Genomic DNA, 23,156 nt, shown 5'->3' with positions numbered 1-23,156 from the left:
AGACCTGTATGAGAATGTTCGGACAGGTCTGGGCATGTACGTTGGAATATTTCCAATATGTAATGCATTAATATTATAAGTGAATAGGCTTTGCATGTATAACTTAAAATATAAACGTGTCAGGTAAATTCGGAGTTCATGTTTGGAATCAGCGCATTCAATTTAGTGTAAATCACAATAAATCAAAATATTTTTCTCTTAGTAGCAAAATCATTGTCGACATGCACTTACTTTTCTAATGTGGTCACTAACCATTAATACAATAACCTTAGCAATCCAGAAATTTATAAAAAGGTTGCAATTATCATTGGCCCCAATCTCCTCCCTCTCATGTCCCGACTCTGCATTGAAGCATTATAACAAAATAATACTATGCGCCCTGGATGAAGCCGCACCTCCTACACAAAGAAAAATTCGGCATAGACGGCGACAACCCTGGCACACGCCTCAAACACGTCTTCTCCAGAGGTACTCCAGGTGCGCTGCACGGCTGTGGAGAAAATCAAATCTGTCCGAAGATTTCCTCCACTATAAATTTATGCTGAAAACATATAACTCTGCCCTTCACCTCTCCAAACAAACCTACTTTAACAACCTCATAATCTCACTTTACAATAATCCTAAACGACTCTTTGACATGTTTCATTCTCTCCTCAATCAAACAACACAGGCCCCGACCACCGACCTCAGCGCTGACGATCTGGCCATTTATTTCAAAGAAAAAATTGACCATATCCGACAGGAAATTTTCTCCCAATCCCCAAATGTTATGCATGCTCTCCCCCGCCACATTGTATCTTGCTCATTTTCTGACTTCGAACCAGTCACGGAAGATGAAGTGATCAGGCTCCTTGCATCTTCTCGCCCTACCACCTGCACCAGTGACCCTATTCCCTCACATCTCCTTCAGTCCTTGCTCCAGCTGTCACCACTCACCTAACTAAAATTTTCAACCTTTCCCTCTCATCTGGTATCTTTCCCTCTTCTTTTAAACACGCCAGCATACAACCATTACTTAAAAAACCATCCCTCGACCAGAACTGCACGGCCAACTACAGACCTGTTTCCAATCTTCCCTTTATCTCTAAACTCCTGGAACGCCTTGTCCATTCCCGTCTAATCCGCTATCTCTCAGACAACTCTCTTCTTGACCCTTTACAATCTGGTTTCCGCTCTTTACATTCTACTGAAACTGCCCTCACTAAAGTCTCTAATGATCTACTAACAGCTAAATCTAATGGTCACTACTCCCTGCTGATTCTCCTGGATCTTTCTGCAGCATTCGACACTGTGGATCACCAGCTCCTCCTCACTATGCTCCGCACTATTGGCCTCAAGGACACGGTTCTCTCCTGGTTCTCCTCTTATCTCTCTGACCACTCCTTCTCTGTGTCTTTTGCCGGCTCCTCCTCCTCCCTACTTCCTCTTACTGTCGGGGTTCCTCAAGGATCAGTCCTAGGCCCCCTTCTTTTCTCCTTATACACCGCTCCTATTGGACAAACAATCAGTAGATTCGGTTTTCAGTACCATCTCTATGCTGATGACACCCAATTATACACCTCTGCTCCGGACATCACCCCTGCATTACTACAAAAGACCAGTGATTGTCTTTCTGCCGTATCTAACATTATGTCCTCCCTCTACCTAAAACTGAATCTGTCAAAAACTGAACTACTCGTATTTCCTCCCTACACTAACCTACCTGTGCCCGATATTGCCATTTCCGTTTGTGGCTCAACCATTACTGCCCAGCAACAAGCCCACTGTCTTGGGGTCATTATTGATTCAGATCTTTCTTTCACTCCTCACATCAAATCACTCGCTCGTTCATGTCATCTACACCTCAAAAACATCTCAAGAATCAGGACTTTTCTCACCTTTGACTCAGCAAAAACTCTTACTGTCGCTCTTATTCATTCTCGTCTTGACTATTGCAACGCTCTACTAATCGGTCTCCCTCTTACTAAACTCTCCCCTCTCCAATCCGTCCTGAACGCAGCAGCCAGGATCATATTCCTCGCCAACCGCTACTCCGATGCCTCTTCCCTGTGCCAGTCATTGCATTGGTTGCCCATCCAATATAGAGTTCATTTTAAACTTATCACGCTTACCCACAAAGCGCTCCATGCTTCAGTACCCCCCTACATCTCCTCCCTTGTCTCAGTCTACCACCCTGCACGTGCCCTCCGTTCTGCAAATGACTTAAAACTAAAATCCTCCATAATCCGAACTTCCCACTCCTGTCTCCAAGATTTCTCGCGTGCTGCGCCAATTCTCTGGAATGCACTACCCAGGACAGTTCGATTAATTCCCAATACCCACAGTTTCAAGCGAACCCTAAAAACACATTTCTTTAGACTGGCGTATCACCTAAACACACTGTGTCCATCCCAGTTTTCCCCCATATTAAAATCTTCTTCAACTTCGAGTTCAAACCAACCATGCACATAATAGCCTCTGTCAGGACTGCACACATACTGGCTGGCGACCAGTCCATGTATTATTATTTATCCTATTCAGTATATCAAGGCTGCATTATACAATATATGTACTTTTTACCTTTTGTGTCTCCCCCACTACCTCATAGACTGTAAGCTCGCGAGCAGGGTCCTCACTCCTTTCGATATGAGATATGCTTATTCTGTATTGTCTGTATATGTCCCCCCTAAAAATTTGTAAAGTGCTGCGGAATATGTTGGCGCTATAAAAATAAACTATTATTATTATTATTATTATTATTATTATTGGATAGAGAGTTCCAGAGTAGCAGGGATGAATGGGATAAAGTTTGTGTGCGATTGTGGGAAGAGAAGATAAGAAGTGAGTAGAGCAGGAGATCTTGTGAGGATTGGAGGTTGCGTGCAGGTATGTACCGGGAGATTAGGTCACAGATACATGGAGGAGACAGGTTGTGGATGGCTTTATGTGCCATGGTTAGGGTTTTGAACTGGAGTCTCTGGGCAACGGGGAGCCACTGAAGGGATTGACAGAGAGGAGACGCAAAGGAATAGAGGGGAGACAAGTGGATTAGTCGGGCAGCAAAGTCGGGTGAGATGAGGAGGTGGTGTGTGAGTGGGAGAGACTGATGTTTTGTCTGTCTATGAGGAGATACAAGATAGGGCCAAGTCTGTGATGCCGAGAGATGAGAGAGTCGGTAGTGGTATCCATCACAACCACATTGCCGCCTTTGTCGGACGGCTATATGGTTATGGTTTGATCCTTTTCAAGTCTGCATAGTGAATCCATTTCACCTCTTGAAAGGTTATGTTGTTCCCTATGCTTAGTTTTTGTCAGTTGTATGATGTCCTCCGTAACCAAATTAAGGAAGAAATCTATGGAACTTAAGTCTCCGGTAGGAGGTGGCATTCTAGAAATTTTATTTTTAATGTCCGTGAAGGGATCAATGTATTCAGGTTCACCTCATCAAGATGGTATAGCAACCTCACGCCTTGTAGAAGGTTATTGGGTATTCCCAAGTTGTCACACTCCTTTCTATCCTCCCTAAGGAAGAGCTTTTTTAATTTCAAACGTCTGATGAATAGATGCAGGTCTATTATTATTTCAGATTCATCAAAATCAGTGGTGGGGATAAAACTTAAACGTTTACTCAGTACGCATATTTCATCAGTAGTGAGGGGCATTGATGATAGATTGATGACCTGTGTTGTTAAACGGGATTCGGCTGATTGGATCGGCTCCTGAGCAGGTAGTTCAGCTCTAAAAACTCCCTCTCTGCGGGGTTCTCCTGTTATTTCCTCTCCTCCGAAATCCACCCCTTCCTTTTAATTTCCCCTTTTGGGTTTTGGATTTTGTATCAGTATGTGAGACCTCTGTTTCAGAGGAGCATAAGTCTATCTAAGGAATATAATTCTGTCTGGTAATCGGCACCTAATATGCCTTGTTTTCCCTGAATTCTTCTAGGTAATAAAAAGCTTGTGTTTACACTCTTTTAGGTGGTATTGGTACCATTCTACCTTGTTCTGTAACTATGTTTCTTTTTTTGCGAAGTCCAGTTCTGATGAGAATTTCTTAGTTACCTCTATTTGCTACTTAAGAGCTTCATTTTTAGGGTGCCAACCACCATGTGAGGTAGGGGACAATATAGAATAGGGAGAGAGTAGGGAATAATAGACACTTTCCTTCCCAGTTTTTTCCAAATAATGCAGGTTGGTGGTATCACCCTACTAGCTTAGCACATGTAGGGTATCCATGCATGTGTATCTGTATCATTTCTTGACCCTAATGGGAAGCTAAGTGCCTAATCTCATTCTTGATCTAGACCCCCCTGACATAACTAATAAATAATGGTAAAATATCTTTGCCCAATCATTTTCTTGTTCTATACCCCATTAATATATATAACTGTGATGTACCTCTGAGACCATCGGCCTCTTTAGAGTACCAATGTGTGTTTATAAAAATATCAGGGTATATTCCATTTGTTTAGAGTGATCCATGACCATGTGTCTTCTTGGGGGTTTGAAGGCGCAATAAAAATATGTGTCCCTTCACGTGGATCTCCATTTTCCAGCTGCAAACCCTATAGCAGGGCATGCATCTGAAGTACACCTGTTTATGCCGCATCACAACATGTCTGAGGAGCAGAATATACAGTCGGTAGGGAAAGTATTCAGACCCCTTTAAATATTTCACTTTGTTTCATTGCAGCCATTTTATAAGTTTAAAAAGTTCATTTTTTTTCTCATTAAAGTACACTCTGTACCCCATCTTGACTGAAAAAAAAACAGAAATGTAGAAATTTTTACAAATTTATTAAAAAAAGCAAAAGCTGAAATATCACATGGTCATAAGTATTCAGACCCTTTGCTCAGACACTCATATTTAAGTCACATGGTGTCCATTTCCTTGTGATCCTCCTTGAGAGGGTTCTACTCCTTGTGCGGTAGCGCTATTGATCATGTTGAGGGGCACTCACTTCACCGGGTTAATTAAAGCACACATGCAACGTTTTCCAGTAATCTAAAGTCCAGCAGTTTATTACACATCATAAACTGCTTATAACATAGTCCATCTCAGCGGCTCGCAGGAATATTACACATGTAATATCCTAGAGCCTTTTCAGTGGCAGCTCTGCCCGCTTGGCTTCAGAAACAGTCCTCAGCAAGGTAACAACATCAAGGTCCATATCAAGCACCGTCTTTTACCTTTGTCAGGTATAGCTGCTTCCATTAACTCTGTTCTGCCAAAGCTGTGGTTTAAGGCTCACCAGATGTGGCCTACAGGCCTTGTGCCTTCCAGGTCTAATGGTGTCTCAGGCACAGAGATCAGGTCTCTTGACTCACTGCGTTTCAAAACCCCCCCGAATATATATCCCTCTGTGCGCACAGGACCTGTGATGATGTCACAGTCATGTGATTAGTCTTTGTCACTAACTTCGTCAACTCACATTTCCGAGTCGTAACCTTGTCAGACCCCCCTCGCTCCCAGCGGTCAATACAGCAGTGCGACTCACTTGCCCTTGTATCTAAGGTCAGGTCCGACTCCGTACTGTCTCGTACTGTATTGGGTCATTTGTATGGGCCTCTCAGACTTGAGCTAATGGAGGACTCACGACCTCTAAACCCACACCCACTATCCTCAGAACATCTTGAAAGGTCTCTAACTTCTGCTGTAGCCGTTCTATTATTTGGAAGGCCCTTTCTCTGTCTGGTCTCACAATTTATAAACGGCTGCCATCTTCTGCTGCTCAGTCGAAGCTGTCTTTCCATTCACAGTCTGGCGGGATTCAACTGTTCTACCTCTCGCAGGTAGGTCACTCGGTACTCCATCAGCATTCTTACATATGCAAGATTTTCTTCTGTTCCTACAGTGGAGAATGACACCATGCTGTCTTCATCCGGTATCCAGTCCTGATGATCACGTGGACTGCTTACTTTCATCACACCAGACTTCTTTACCATCATTTGCATGGCTTGGCCATTTCTCCCAATGAGCTTTCTTACCAGAGCATGAGGCACCCAGATGACTTCTTCTCGCAGACTTTGAGCTTTTCTCATAAGCTCCAGTTGTCTAATGGCTTGTTCAGTCTTCAACCGGACAATCCTCTTCATGCAAACACATCGCCAGTGCATGTCACTTAGGACAGCCACCCTCTTCCCTGTGACTTCAGTTGTGGACAGGACCACCAGCTGTTTAGCTTCTGAGGTCGAGTACACCTTACAGGCTCCCACGGCTTTCTTAAACTCTTCATGCACTGACTCTCTGGTGCATTCTTCTCTCAAATCTTCGGGTACATCTATGAGGCACTTGTACCGTGAAGTTTCTGTCTAATCAGTGGTCTCCAAACGATCATCTGGCTCAGGTTTCAGGGACAACTGAGTTTCACATTCTTCACACTGTATGCTTCCCCTGAGCTGACTCACAGCTATGAACTCAAGAATTCTCCTCTTGACATTTTCCATCCCATACTGATCTTCTTTTAACACTTCCTCAGCTCTCCTCAGTTCCACCTTCTGATAGTATAAACGATTAAGCGCAACTTGTTTGCCCTTTTCCTTCTCGAAGGCGGCCTCGTTCACTGATTGGTACTTTGCCAGGCGACCTTTGAGCTCGAAAACTTCTTCCTCTAGCTCAGCTACTCGCCTCTCAGCAGCCCATCTCTGAAGTTCTTCCTGCTTCAACTGCTCCTTTATCAGCAGAATTCTCTCAGCCCTCTCTGTCTCCAATGAGCCTACTCCGCTCTCGACAGCCAGTCTCTCAAGCTTCTCTTGCTTCAAATGGGCTTGTAGCGTCTCCTTGAGCTCCTTGATCTCGGCTCTTACATCCACCGAATCATCCAAGCTCACATTATTCGAGGAGGTATTTGCTTCATACCTCCCTTCTTCAGTGGCAAACTCCTGACCCTGATCTGTGGCTTCTCCGATAGACTCCTCCATCTTTTTACACTCAGCTTCCATCCTGCTGATTCTATCCTGAAGGCACGTCTCTGCCCTCTGCAGATCATCACAGAATGTCTTCAGCTCCTTCACCTGAGCTTCCAGTCCTAGGATCTTTCTACGGAGATCATCATTCTCATCATGGGTGTCCTGCTGAGTGGTCTCAATCATTTGTAGCATGTGCTCTGCATCAGCCTTATCATCCTCTAGTTTTTTCTTAACCTTGAGGAGATCCTCATAGTCCCTCTTGGTTTATAGCAGGTCCCTATTGTGTTCATCATACTCCTTCTTGGATTCACGCAGCTCCTGGTTGAACTGTTCTCGCAGGTGTTCTAAGTCTTGATCGCGTCCAGAAACTTCGTCCTTCAGCGCCCCTTTTAAGGCAGATAGCTCCCTATCCCGCTGCTGTAGACCCTCGTCCAGCCTTTGCATCTCCTGCATCAGCTGCTTCACCTGCTCTTGAAATCTCTGCACTTCCTTTCTTGTGACCTCTGCTTCCTCCGCATCCCCAGAGCCTTTCTTCACTTGGTTCAGCTCTGACTGCACCAGGGAGAAATGATTTTTCATTTCATTCAGCTCATCTTCAGACTCCTCTTTCTCAAGCTTCAACTGCAAAACCTCCTCCTTGGTTTTGCGGAGGTCCTCTTTATTTTTCTGGAACATTTCCTTCCATTGGTTGAGTTCCTCTCTGCTTTCCTCCAGTTCTCACTGCAAGTTCCTCAAAATCTGGTTTATTTTCTGCCGCTCAGACTCCAGGCTCAGCTGGTCCTGGGACACATTCTCCATGTTTTTCCTTAGTTGCTGTACATCACTCTGATACTTCTGCCTGAAAGGCTCCAGCTCTTGGTCATGATTGGCCACCTCCTCTTTCAGCGCTCCCTTCAGGGCTGTCAGTTCCTGAACATTCTGTCTCAGTAGATCATCATGCTTGTACTGAATCTACAGAACTGCATCCAACTCTTCCTCCTGGTCTTCTTTATTGCTGGATACTGTACCAGAGGTTGCTACTGGCAGCGTCAGCTCCTCTTCTATCCTGATCTCCTCTGCTTCTAAAGGAGAATCCACACTCGGAATAAAGGCACACAGCATTGCATTTTCTTTATTTACCCTTTCAGCAAAGACTACAGGAGCAACTTCTTTGTGGCCCTTGTACCTTCGAAGACGAATGTGGGACTTTCTCACCTCATTTAACTCCTCCTGACTAAACTCTCTTTCTACTTTCATAGTGTCACTCCCCATGGTGTCAACCCCTTCTACTGGAGCTACCCAGTTATCAACGGTTGAATTGTCATTTTTAGGCGGTACCAACACACGACCAGTAACCAATTCTGGTTTTCTATGCCCCACCCCCTTTTGAGACTCCATCCCTTTTGGACAACTACACCTGTAGGGGGTGCTTTAAAAAAAAACAACGTCCTGCCGTTCCAGCACCATGTCCTGTTGCCGTTTCCCAAATACCTGCTGCAATTTTAACAGGCACTTTAATCGCTCAATAACTTCAGTCTCATTTTCTGCTCCATTCACAGCCATCTTTATCAGCTCCTGCATTTCTTTAGCACACTCTATTTTGCTGAAGAGCGTTTGCAGCCGATCATCTAACCCTTTCTCCATTCTGTCTGGGGATACTGCTCCATTTATAGCTATCGCAGTGCGCTGTTCACACCAGACACTTCACACCGCTCTCACCAGAAAAAATTTCGTGGCCCCACCAAGCCACAGCAAACCAGGTTTGAGTGCGACGACAATTTTCATAACCCTGCCGAGTTACAGCCAGATGCTTAAATCTTCGTGGCCCCGTCAAGCCACAGTCAGATGCTTGCATCCACATTCGTCGTCCTGTGCCGTTACCCCTTGCAACCAGACTGCAGTTGCCCGCATTCTCTAACCAATTGTGAGGTAGCGCTATTGATCATGTTGAGGGGCACTCACTTCACCGGGTCAATTAAAGCACACATGCAATGTTTTCCTGTAATCTAAAGTCCAGCAGTTTATTACACATCATAAACTGCTTATAACATAGTCCATCTCAGTGGCTCGCAGGAATGTTACACACGAAATATCCTAGAGCCTTTTCAGTCGTAGCTATGCCCGTTTGGCTTCAGAAACAGTCCTAAGCAAAGTAACAACATCAATGTCCATATCAAGCACGGTCTTTTACCTTTGCTAGGTCTAGCTGCTTCCATCATCTCTGTTCTGCCAAAGCTGTGGTTTAAGGCTCACCAGATGTGGCCTACAGGCATCATGCCTTCCAGGTCTAATGGGGTCCCAGGCACAGAGATCAGGTCTCTTGACTCACTGCGTTTCAAAACCCCCCCAAATATATATCACTCTGTGCACACAGGACCTATGATGATGTCACAGTCATGTGATCAGTCACCTGAAGGGGACGTACGTGGTGAGCCAGAACACACCCCCTCAGACATTTTGGCAATGCAGCAAGCCGCTGCATTATATCCTTCATTGGAGTCCAGCTGTGTTTAATTAAACTGATAGGACTTAATTTGGAAAGGCACACACATCTCTATATAAGACCTCACAGCTCACAGCGCATGTGTAACATCCCTGGCGGCGTGCTGACATGGCTTACCATCTCCCACCATGCAAGACCGCCAACTTACCTACCAGTCCAGGCTGCACACTATGCTCCTCTCCCTGCTGTGCGCATGTCTCTTGTCTGCTGGCTTAGGGCGGCGGCGCTGGCACTTCCTGATTCTTAACCCTCAACTGGTGAGGTGGGGTTTTTGTCACGCAACTGGTGATGTGGGGTTTCCTATAACCCAGTGTTTAGAGATCTCTTATTTTTACAGAAAATTCAAAGATCACGTTTGTTTTAATCATTTTCTTATTGGCGATTGATTACACATGAGTATAACAAATTTTTGACACCCACAAATGGATGGAAGCTAATGAGACACGGATCCTCATACCAGCATTTTTCAATGAATGGAAGCCGAACAAAAATTCCCTGGGTTGTGGCAAACCCCACCTCACCAGTTGAGTGTTAAAGTTACAGTGTGCACAGTCCTAATGCGTCCCCAGCCTATTGCTGTGAGTCACTGGATACTTAAACCTCCTCCACCCAGTGGGAGGTGCCTGAGCAACACTTTCTTTTAATGTGTTCTGTGCAACTGAGTAGGCAGGTCCTGTCCTGTATCTGTGACTTCTAGTCTGTTTCCGCCACCCCGGGGGCTGAGAACCCAGGCCCGTTAACTGCATCTGTGACTTCTAGTTTTTTCCACCACTATGGGGGCTGTATGCACAGGCTTGTTCCTGTATCTCTTTCCAGTGTCAGTTCCTGTCTGAACTGTGTCCTAGCCCGTTACCTGTTTGTCTCTATGTCCGATCCTTCCCTTTTCCTGCAGTGTCTGAACCAGTACCTAACTCCTACTCATTGTCTCTGTACTTCTGTTTGTGAGTTTTGTGTCCACTCGCTACTTCATTGCAAGTACCTTGTGTGTATCTGGTTCTGCTTGTCCAGCTTCCCTGCCTTTGTATCTACCGCCTGTGTTCCAGCTATCTTCCTGTGTTTCCCAGTCTGTTCCATGGGATCAGAGCCCTGTCCTGTCTGCCCGCACCTGCGGCTCTGCTCCGCTCTGCTTGTCCTCCGCACCTGCGGCTCTGCTCTGCTCCGCTTGTCCTCTGCATCTGCGGCTCTGCTCCGCTTGTCCTCCGCACCTGCGGCACTGCTCTGATCCGCTTGTCCTCCGCTCTTGCGGCTCTGCTCCTGTATCCCAGTCTGTACTGGTCCCTATCCAGCCTGTTTACCTACCTGTCAGTACCTGCCTGTCTGTATACCAGCCATGCCTGCCAGTACCCGCCCGTCTGCATACCAGCCAAACCTGTCCTTTCCTGCATTCCCTGGTGTGGGTCAACAGCTGTGTGACAGAGGTCTGACTTGGAGTAGCACCTGGGCCACCTCCCTCATCCCTCCTCAGACCACGGAGTCGATTAAGCCGCCGTGTGTCCGTTGTCGGATCTGGCAAGGCACATAGTCACGCCCCTCCAGGCACTCCTCGGTTCGTGGCCCAGTGGAACCACTAACCACGCTCACGCCAAACAGTCCGGGCGTGAGCTTAACAGCATGTCAGACTAAATGAGAATCATGAGCTCAAAGGAACTGCCCAAGGAGCTCAGAGACAGAATTATGACAAGGCACAGATCTGGTCAAAGTTACAAGAGAATTTCTGCATTACTCAAGGTTTCTAAAAGCACAGTGGCCTCCATAATCCTTAAATGGAAGAAGTTTGGGACCACCAGAAGTCTTCCTAGACCTGGCCGTCCAGCCAAATTGAGCAATCGTGGGAGAAGAGCCTTGGTGAGAGAGGTAAAGAAGAACTCCAAGATCACTGTGGCTGAGCTCCAGAGATGCAGTAGTGTGGTGGGAGAAAGTTCAAAGTCAATTATCACTGCAGCCCTCAACCAGTCGGGCCTTTATGACAGAGTAGCCCGACGGAAGCCTCTGCTCGGTGCAAGACATATGAAAGCCCGCATAGAGTTTGCTCAGAAACACATGAAGGACTCCCAGACTATGAGAAATAAGATTCTCTGGTCTGATGAGACAAAGATAGAACTTTTTGGTGATAATTCTAAATGATATGTATGGAGAAAACAAGGCACTGCTCATCACCTGCCCAATACAATCCCAACAGAGAAACATGGTGGTGGCAGCATCATGCTATGGGGGTGTTTTTCAGCTGCAGGGAAAGAACGACTGGTTGCAATTGAAGGAAACATGAATGCGGCCAAGTACAGAGATATCCTGGATGAAAACCTCTTCCAGAGTGCTCTGGACCTCAGACTTGGCCGAAGGTTCACCATCCAACAAGACAATGACCCTAAGCATATGTAGCACCCCGAGGGCTCGCCTGCTACAGGGGTATTGCACCTCAAACCAGAGGTGTGATATTCCACTCCCGGGTAAGGATGGAGTGTGGACCAGGACTCGGTAGGCTGCATGCACCACAGACACCCCATTTCCGAGGGACAGCTCAACGGTGCTCCCACAAGATAGAAGTGCAGGCACAACAGCATCTGTCCCTGGCTGGAGTGGGGGAGGAGAAAGTACACCCAGTGGTGTAGGAGCAGATAGGGGTGGGTCTCTGGGCATAGGCAGGAGCCCATTGGTTGCTAGTCACCTGAGCTCGGGTGTCAGAAGGAGGTAAATTAGGTGGGCACCATCTTAGGACAGTGGTCAGTTCAGAGAGGAGTTCAGCCAGAGAGGGCTGACAGGGAGCTGTGGCTCAGTCTGGGCCCAGCTCCAGAGGCAGGCCTGGAGTGGAGGCCAGGAACAGCAGAAAGAGAGAGGAGAAGGAACGGAAAGGAAAGTAAGAAAGGAACTGGAACAGAGGAGAAAGGAAGCAAGGAACACAGAGAAAGGCCCAGAGACACGAGGACAGAAGGAACCCCATATGCCCAGAGGAGATACAGGGTGAAGGGTTGGCAGAACAGGGTACCGGAACCCAAATTGGTGGAGGCAACAGATTCCTCAGCCAAAGACCGGAGGTTGTTACCACATCTTGGTGCGACCCCTCACTACATCCACCAGAAAGGCATACCGTATAGGGTCAGGGAAACTGGAGAAAGGTTTCGCCAACAGAAGGCCCGAGGGAGCTGGACAAAGGTGGGTCACTGGTGGGGACGGCCAGAGAAAGGAAAGGAAGGGAGCCCTGTGCCACGCTCTGGAATTGCCTGGGAGTTGGTCGAGTACCTTGCCTGGTGGACGCAGCACGGCTTGGGCAGTCACCGCCGGTACCGAGGTGACTAGGACCAGTAAAGAACTGTGAGTAAAGCATTGAAAACTGCAACTGCACGTCTCTGTGATTCCTCGCCGCACCAGCACCATTAGCATTGGGACCCTCACACCATCACTCCCATCATCATTTACACTAGCTGCCCTGAGGTAATACTTCTCCCGTGGGGAGTTATCCCATACTCGGCTGCGCAAACAACATCAGCCTCAGCGGTCGGCAGCGCAGCGGCGGTCCCCACTGACCGCAATCCACGGGTGGCGTAGTCGGACATTTGCTATACATTAAGACTGTCACTGGTTTGACCGCCCTGGGCACGGACCGGGTCAGCGCCACGGAGACTACAACCCCCAGCGATCCGGCTCCGGGTATCCCCTGCACAACACAGGCCCAGGGGGCGCGTCACATACAGCTAAAATAACAAAGAAGTGGCTTCAGAACAACTCTGTGACCATTATTGACTGGCCCAGCCAGAGCCCTGACCTAAACCCAATTGAGCATCTCTGGAGAGACCTGAAAATGGCTGTCCACCAACGTTCACCATCCAACCTGACGGAACTGGAGAGGATCTGCAAGGAAGAATGGCAGAGGATCCCCCAATCCAGGTGTGAAAAACTTGTTGCATCATTCCCAAGAAGACTCATGGCTGTACTAGCTCAAAAGGGTGCTTCTACTTAATACTGAGCAAAGGGTCTGAATACTTATGACCATGTGATATTTAAGTTTTTCTTTTTTAATAAATTTCAAAAATTTCTACATTTCTGTTTTTTTTCAGTCAAGATGAGGTGCAGAGTGTACTATAATGAGAAAAAAATATAACTTTTTAGAATTTACCAAATGGCTGCAATGAAACAATGCGTGAAAAATTTAAAGGGCCCTGAATACTTTCTGTACTCACTGTAAGAGGTTACAACCCTTCTACCTTGTATCTCGAGTCTGGGGGGCAAGGACAAGTATTGTGAGCCCTGGACACTGTTACCATGGGGCGGCGCCTTAGGCGTCGCTTCCGGAACCAGTGAGTTCCAGCGGCCATGTCCTGCGTTTCACAGACCGGAAGTGAGATTTTCGGACTGGAAATGCGTCACACACTGTAGATGGAGCCACAACAGCACAGTGTTGGTTTAAAATGGAGACAGTGAGGTGATTGCCTCTACTGCAACATTGAACACGTTATCCCACAAACGTGTCTGTAATGATATTACCGTCTACACGGCAGGAATAAGTACCTCCCCTGATGAATCAATGTGTTTGAAGAAACGCGTCGGGAGAATGGAGGAAATGAATGAACTAGGGAACCGGCATGGTATATCCTCAACTTGGGTGAGATTATTCCCTTTATTTTCCTACGGTTGGTGAATAATCACATGTGTGCACACAGTTACACCAATACCGCATTATTGTGCATACAGGGTGACAGTGGTATGTTGAGATCATAGCCCTATGTCGCTGCATGTATGTAGCTGCACCTATAAGAGTGTTATCCCCTTTGCCCAAAGTGGACAGGTTTATAGAGGATGTCTGACTGATATATGCTAATTATTATCATCCTACATAAATACCTGAGAAAAGGCATAATATGCTCCACAGTTGAAGAAAGGGACCGGGGTTCCACTAGTAACCACTTGAATGCTCAGCTAGTTTGAATGAGCATTGCCATTTCTGAACTAAGGTACATAGAAAAACTGTTCAATAGTACACACGTGGTCAAAATTATTGGTTCCCCTCGTTTAATGAAAGAAAAACCCACAATGGTCACAGAAATAACTTGAATCTGACAAAAGTAATAATAAATTAAAAATGATTAAAATGAACAAATGAAAGTCAGTCATTGCTTTTCAACCCTGCTTCCACAGAATTTTTAAAAATATTAAGCTCATGAAGTAGGCCTGAACAGAAATGATGGTACTCTTAACTTAATATTTTGTTGAACAAACTTTTAAGGCAATCACTGATATCAAACGATTCCTGTAACTGTCAATGAGACTTCTGCACCTCTCGACAGGTGTTTTGGCCCACTCCTCATGAGCAAACTGCTCCAGTAGTCTCGTGTTTGAAGGTTGCCTTTTCCAGACGGCATGTTTCAGCTCTTTCTAAAGATGCTCAATAGGATTTAGGTCAGAGCTCATAGAAGGCCACTTCAGAATAGTCCAATGTTTTCCTCTTAGCCATTCTTGGGTGTTTTTAGCTGTGTGTTTTGGGTCATTATCCTGTTGCACGAATGATGTCCTGCGACTGAGACCAAGCTTTCTGACAGCGGGCAACACATTTCTCTCTAGAATCCCTTGGTCGACTTGAGATTTCATTGTACCCTGCACTGATTCAAGACATCCTGTGCCAGACACAGCAAAGTAGCCCCAAACATAACAGAGCCTCCTCCATGTTTAACAGTAGGGACAGTGTTCTTTTATTGTTATGCTTCAAGGGGTTGTTCACTACTATGGAAAATAGCCCAATGTATTTTTATGATGAACAGAAGCTTCTTTGTAATTACCTTCCTCTGCTGTTTCTGCCTGTGAGCAACGCTATCACTGGCCACTCACAGGCAGCATGTGACCCCCGCTGAGGTCATGTCAAGTGAGGCATGACTCAACGCTGGGATCCCCGCAGTGGCTGCTGGGTTGTGGGCAGGGTTACCCCCGCGTCACACTCTGCATCCACCATTTGCTTTCCCAATGAATGGGGAGAGGGAGAGTACGCGGTGGATGCCGGGTGTGATGCGCGGGGTAACCCCGCCCACGACCCAGCAGCCACCATGGAACGCAGAAGAGGGACCCTCGGCTGCAGCCTGAACTTGTCAGCGCCGACTGCAGCTGGGGGTGACGTGATTCCTGTGAGCGGCAAGTGATAGTGCCGCTCACAGGCAGAAACAGCAGAGGAAGGTATATACAAAGAAGCTTCTATTTATCATAATAATACATTGGACTATTTTCAATAGTAGTAGACAACCCCTTTAATTTTTCTGTCTGTGAACACAGACATCTGTCCATGGGACATTCTCCCAGTAGCTTTGTGGCTTGTCAACATGTAGTTTGGCAAATTCCAGTCTGGCTTTTTTATGACTTTTTTTTCAACAATGATGTTCTCCTTGGTCGTCTCCCATGAAGTCCACTTTGGATCAAACAACGACGAATGGTGCGATCTGACACTGATGTTCCTTAAGCTTGAAGTTCACCTTTAATCTCTTTAGAAGTTATCCTAGGCTCTTTTGTTACCATTAGTATTATCCGTCTCTTTGATTTATCATCAATTTTCCTCCTGCGGCTACGTCCAGGGAGGTTGGCTACAGTCCCATGGATCTTAAATTTCTGAATAATATTTGCAACTGTAGTCACAGGCATATCAAGCTGCTTGGAGATGGTCTCATAATCTTTACCTTTAACATGCTTGTCTATAAATTTCTTTCTAATCTCCTGAGACAACTCTTTCCTTTGCTTCCTCTGGTCCATGTTGAGTGTGCTACACACCATGTCACCAAACAGCACAGTGAGTATCTGTAACCCTATATACAGGCCCACTGGCTGATCATAAGATTGTAGACACCTGTGATGCTAATTAGTGGACACAACTTCATTTAACATGTCCCTTTTGTCACATTATTTTCAGGGGTACTATCATTTCTGTCCAGGCCTATTTCATGAGTTTATTTTTTTTTTAATTCTGTGGAAGCAGGGTTGAAAAGCAATGACTGACTTTCATTTGTTCATTTTCATAGATTTTTAATTTATTATTACTTTTGTCAGATTCAAGTTATTTCTGTGACCATTGTGGGTTTTTCTTTCATTAAACGAGGGGTACCAACAATTTTGACCACGTTTGTATATGAGGATATGAGCATTTATTGTACAGTTTGTGGCCACCCCTAGCTGGTCACTAAATTGTTATTTGTACCTGCTGTGTGTTTGGCTGCATGTCCAGTGACAATTGGTTTTGGAATACTGGCACTATTCTAAGCACCTACTGGTCCCTGAGGTGACCTACCTCATCTCTGTTGATATTTGTTATTGGCGTTTTTAGGTGATTTTTATTGAGGTTTTTTAATCAATTCTAATAAAAATATATTTTTAATTAGTCCAATTGCAGCTTTTCTTGACTTAAATCTGTTTGGGCATCTACCCCTTGCTTTTTTGACTATATTTTATGCATCATAGATACAGTCATTACATTAGTAGACACATAATTACCGCCCTTGTATTTCAGTTTGCCTTCATATTGTGGCAGCCGTGGATCATAAAAATGAGAACTGACATATACAACTACCTGAGTGCTAGAAAATAAAGACACAAGGAGACAGAGCATTAATTTTAAACATTTTATTAAATAAAATGTTTACCCCTACCTAAAGCCAATGATCCAGAAGAAGGCAAAAAACCTGGACACGTTCAGCCAATGTGTGTCACAGGGAAAAAATTCCTTCTTGACCCCGAGAAAAGGCGATCAGTTCAAGAACCCTGGACCAAGGCCATACTACAACTAACTAACTGATATATAGAGCAATGACTCGTTTCCGAATAGCAGATCTTCTTTGTCCTGGTAACACGCCTCACCTCTCCTTATCAGATCGGACTCTGAGCTTATAGCTTGTCTACGTTGATCTCCCCTGTAAAAATACAGAACACTAACCCCCACAAACACTACCCCCCACAAACACTACACCCCACAAACACTACACCCCACAAACACTACCCCCCACAAACACTAGCCCTTCGGATACAGACATAGGGCAGTTATATCATATCAGGTCCCTTATACAATTAGGTTAGACAGCAGACACCTATGTAATATGATGTCATGATGCACTGATTCCAGAATTAGATCTATATAATCAGTAAATAATGACCTCATAAGACAACAAATATTATCTACAGACATATTAAATGATTAACACTAAATAATCCCGTGGCTCTTGTTAGATTCTTCAGTCTTCCTTCCAGGATCCAGATATTCTTCCTGGTAAGAAAAAAATAATACAAGACGGATCAGGCAAAGACCCATAGAAAATCAGTCATATATATATATTGTACTTTATGCCCCCTTTTCTTTGCATTTTTAAATTTTGATGTAGATACTTAAAAATGGTGCAAGAAATGTAATTTATAAAAAATCGTGGAAACTATATATATATATATATATATATATATATATATATATATACAGTGTATATATATATATATATATATATATATATATATGTAAAATACAGTAAAATAAATTAATATGTGTCCCCCAATGTATCTACACCAACCTCTCTCCCATGTGGGGGACTAAGGGTAGATTTTTTTTTGCCTCAAAAATCCGAAATTAAAATGACAGAACCACCACCAGCAATCTGTGGCAGCCACCTATACCACTGGAACTGTCAGTGACCGAAGTAGCACATGCAGGGTCTCCATCCAAGGTCCCATCTTGTTGCTGACCTCTGTGATAGCCCCAGGGATGTCCCCATGTTTTCTGCATAGAACTCTCAGTGTCCAACATTCTGCTGTTTGACCTCACAAAGAACCTTCATTACCCAAGTCTAGAGATTCTGCCAGCAAGGACTGGAGAAAGCTAGAACCTTACAGCCACAATCCATAGACTTGGAGGATCGATGTCCATGTTGGCGCTAAGTTCACTAACTTAAATCCCTGTAAAGTTTCTCATTTACCTGTATCCTCAATCCAGGAACTTCAACTCTCCTCGTCTCATCTCCTGAAATGAGAATCTGTGTCCTCGATCCTGGATCCTCTGCTCTCCTCGTCTTCATCTCTTGAAATGATCATTTGCCCCCTGAACACCCGTTTATATAGACCCACAGTCATTGTGACATCATGCTGTGAGGTAACAATGGCCTCCTGGATTTGATGATGTCACATATGACCATGAGTGATATCTCCACAGGTATTAATTAATATTAATAACAAGTAGTAATAATATGGCAGATCACATTGGTTAGCATCAAGGCTGGAGGAGCAGGACGAATAAGGAAAAGTTCCCAAAAAGTAAAATGCATTTACTGCGACTGAAAAAAGTAAATGACTTTATATTGCTTCAAATGTAATTAAATTCTAGGCTCTATGACAACACTACACTGTTACCATAGGAACAAAGACCTATAGCCCATAGCAACCAGTCCAATTCCAGCTTTAGTGTATTTAAGGCCTGAAATCAAGAACATTGAGTGTTTTGTTTGCTGGTGATACATCTAGCAATGGACAAATGACAGGTAAGAGCAGGAATCATTGTCTATGAGAGAAACCATTCCCATTGTTACATATTTTCACACATTTTGTAAGTGCAGGAACTATGGACATTCCAGTTTTTGTGAAACAACAACTCCCAGCATTCACAGGATAAATATGAACAAAAGTTCAAGAATTTCTTTTTATTTCTTTCATGGCATTCGCCGTGCGGTATAAGCAGGGCCGGCTCCAGGTTTTCGTGGGCACTGGGCGAAAGAGTCTCAGTGGGCCCCTTTTACACATACCACGATTCATGACACACAGATGCCACAGAAAAATATATATATATAATACAATGCAGAAGATTTCACTTCTTGCATTACATGACCGATATCTATTGTAATTTCTAAAATAGCTCAGAAACCGGCGAATTGATCCATACAGAATACTGGCCCCCAAAAAATGCTCCATACAGGATACTGGCCCCCATATAACGCTCCATACAGAATACTGGCCCCCATATAACGCTCCATGCAGGCTGTGCCCCAACATAATGCTCCATGCAGGCTGTTTCCCCCACATAATGCCTTATGCAGGCTGATCCCCCCATATAATGCCCCATGCACGATGTCACCCCCCCTTATAATGCCCCATGCATTATGTCACTCCCCCTTATAATGCCCCATGCAGAATGTCACCCCCCTTATAATGCCCCATGCATTATGTCACCCCCTTATAATGTCCCATGCAGGATGTCACGCACGCTTATAATGCCCCATGCATAATGTCACCACCCCTTATAATGCCCCATGCAGGATGTCACTTTCCCCCCATATAACGCCCCATGCAGGATGTCACCTCTCTCCCCCCTCCCTTATAATTCCCCATGCCTCCATACATTAAAAAAAATAAAATAAAATACTCACCTAACTACTCACCTGCTGCCGATGCTCTGGACTCCAGCATCGCCGGCGTCTTCCCACTCTGCGCTGTGACGGCTCAGGAGAGAGCGCGGTGGAAAGACGTCACCGCACCCTCTGACCTGAGACGTCACAGTGCTGCAGCTGCGGAAGACATCGGACCTGCTACGGAAGCACAGGGAGAGGTAAGTATTGTGCCGCCGGCTGACGGGGCCCTGAGCAAGCGGGGGGAGCGGGAGCTGACACCACCCTACTCCGCTCACGGGTCCCATAGCGCAGCGGGTAAGTGAGCCTGCTCAGGGCCCCGGCACTTGCCCGCGTGCTCCGGGTGCTGACGCCGGCCCTGGGTATAAGTGATACGATGGCTTTATTCTGTAGGTCAGTACGATTACAGCGATACCAGATTAATATAAGATTTTTAATGTTTTCCTGCTTTTACACACAAAACATTTTTTTGGGGTGCATAATATTTTATTGAACCCTTTTTATTCAGCAGTATGTATAACATACCACCATACACTCGTCCTAATTTTTCAGCATCGGACCAATTTTTTATACGCTAGTATGACTCCAGCCTTAAGTTTCCAAACTGATAGCCCTGTAACCGATCACTTTATTGAGCTCTGTCCAGTTTGCCTTATATACTCCCTGCTGACATCAGCCGATAGACTTGTATGAGCGTGTTCGGAGAGGTCTGGGCATGTACGTTGGAATATTTCCAATATATAATGCATTAACATTATAAGTGAATATCCTTTGCATGTATAACTTAAAATCTAAATGTGTCAGGAAAATTCGGAGTTCATGTTTGGAATCAGCGCGTTCAATTTAGTGTAAATCACAATAAATCAAATGTTTTTCTCTCAGTAGCAAAATCATTGTTGGCATGTACTTACTTTTCTAATGTGGCCACTAACCATTAATACAGTAACCTTAGTAATCCAGATAATAGATTATCTGCTTGAAGATGGGGTGTAGAAACTCCAGAAGGAGATTAACTTGCCTTATCATCTTTTTACAAATACCTACAACTTAGGCACACATATTAGACCCAGTCAACTATGACAAGGATGCTAATACACAATCACTTTATCCCAGATATGATCCTACCTGTGAACCACACACATGGTTTAATTTCTACTAAATATTAATAACTTCTGTGACCTTGCATAGATGAGAACCCTCTGACAGTTAAAGGTTTATTCTCATCTCCAAGATCCTACCTCAATATGTATTAGTTGTAATAATAATATTAGCGAATTCCTCCAATTCTAAATGTAGTATAGTTCTTCTGATTCACTATGTTGCTTACCCCATGTACAGATCATGGGAACATCTTAGGTATCCATGTGTCACGCAAGATCTGGGAAAGACATAGTGATTCACCCCCTGGGCCGCGTGGGGAACCCGGAACCGGGCCTTTGGTGGGATGCTGGGGGTTGTAGTCACCGTGGCGATGACCCGGTCCCGTGGCTCAGGGTGGTCAAACCAGTGGCAGTCTATTGATATGGTTTTCATTATTTTCAAATGTCCGACTACGCCACCCGTGGTTTGCGGTCAGGATGAACCGCCGCTGCAGGGCAGACCGCTGGGCCTGATGTTTGTGAGCAGCACAGGGATTGTTAGAACCTTGCTCTTAGGTTTTTTCCTTTGCTGGTCACATGACCTTGTTGGCCTATTTAATCCTGCTCCGCCCTTCTGGCTTTGCTGGACTTCATTGTATAACTACTTTCTAGCTAGCCTGTGCTCTGTATCTAACTCTGTTAGTTTGCTTGGTCTTCGGACCTCTATGTTCTATATATTTTGTTTGTTCGTCTGTCTGCTACTATTTCTGTTAGGAGGTGTCCCATTTTCCTCCCAGTCCTTAGTACTTGTAGGGATTCCTTCCCCACATCTATAGGTCTCCGTACAGACTAGCTTAGGACTTTAGCAGGTCTGATCGCAGGATCAGGTTCCCTGTTACATCGTAGGGATTCAGCTGAGTTCTATCGTAGGGACAGATCTCCTCTCTTTCCTTAGCTCTGGTAGCAGAACATAACAGTAAGTCCAGCCTGCAAATTCTCTAAGGAAAGATTTTTCTGTTCCATCATGGTGTCGGTGCAGGATTTGGCTCATCGCCTGCAGGGACTCTCTCTGGAGGTGGCCGAGCTCCGTCAGCACGTGAGTAACTGTCCTGGAGCACATTTCTTGGAGCCTAAGGTATGTTTGCCGGATTTATTTTTTGGTGAACACCGAGAATTTTTTTCATTTAAAAATGCTTGCTTATTGTATTTTCGTTTGAGACCCAAGTCCTCTGGGGATGAATCCCAGCGCATAGTGTTCATAATGTCACTTTTGCGCAAAGAGCCTCAGGAGTGGGCCTTTTCTTTGCAACCTAGTGATACATGCTTCAGATCAGTGGAGAGTTTTTTTTCTGCTTTGGGACTATTATATGATGATCCTGACCGTGTCGCATCAGCTGAGACTGAGTTGAGACGTTTGAAACAGGGATTAGGTAATGTGGAAAAATATTGTACTCATTTCCGTTGTTGGTCTACTCAAACAGGGTGGAACGATTCTGCTCTGAAAAGTCTATTTCTTGCTGGGCTTAATGAAAGGGTTAAAGACCTGCTAATTGCTTATCCTACACCTGAAGATTTGCAACAGGCTATGCAATTAGCTATACGGGTGGATAGGAGACTGCGTGCAAGGGTTAATGAGAGCAAATCCTCTGCTATGTCAGTTTCTGGTTATGAGAATGTAACAGTGGTGAACCGATGGAGATTGGATCGGTGGCACCTCGCTCTCAAGTAAAAGACCGTAGATTTTCTGAAGGCTTGTGTTTCTATTGCGGAAAATCTGGTCATTTGATTAAAGGCTGTGAGCTTCGTATGAAGAAAGAAAAAAAAATGGTCAGTCATGCCCGTATTGCCTGTTTAAATTCCAAGGGTGTATTTTTAGCTGCTTCCACGATTGCTCAGGAAAAATTAATGGAATTTCGGGTGTTTGTTGATTGTGGATCTACTCTGAATGTTATTGATGGGGGATTCTTGGAAAGACTCAATTTAAAACCCGAACCTTTATCATCCCCTATTGCTGTGGTTTCGGTGGATGGTTCCCCTTTGAAGAATATTACTCTCAAGGTCTGTGAATTTCCTCTCACTATTAATGGTGTTCACCACGAGAAATTGGATTTGGTAGTTTTGAATAACTTGCCTTCTCCAGTAATATTGGGATTGCCCTGGTTAAAATTTCACAATCCTGTACTGGATTGGTCTACCAGTGAAATTAAATCCTGGAGCCATAAATGTTATGACAAGTGTTGTAACGGGCGTATTGCAGCTTTGGATAGGGGAGAATTGCCTGTTCCTATTCAGGATTTTTGGAGAGTTTTTTCTGAGAAGGAATCGCAGGTTTTGCCTCCCCATAGAGACTATGATTGTTCTATTGAATTTG

The 23,156-nt window shown here is 44.9% G+C and overlaps 1 pseudogene; it reads right to left on the bottom strand.

The window, feature by feature from the left end:
* Positions 1-23,156, bottom strand: part of LOC141201656 (cingulin-like) — a 150,815-nt pseudogene that overhangs the window by 46,709 nt on the left and 80,950 nt on the right.

The sequence above is a fragment of the Phyllobates terribilis genome, unplaced genomic scaffold (genome assembly GCF_046119375.1).
Source record: "Phyllobates terribilis strain yellow unplaced genomic scaffold, ASM4611937v1 Scaffold_122__1_contigs__length_5177241, whole genome shotgun sequence".
NCBI lineage: Eukaryota > Metazoa > Chordata > Amphibia > Anura > Dendrobatidae > Phyllobates > Phyllobates terribilis.
Note: the sequence above shows the minus strand (reverse complement) of the source record. Positions and strands in the feature narration are given on the sequence as shown.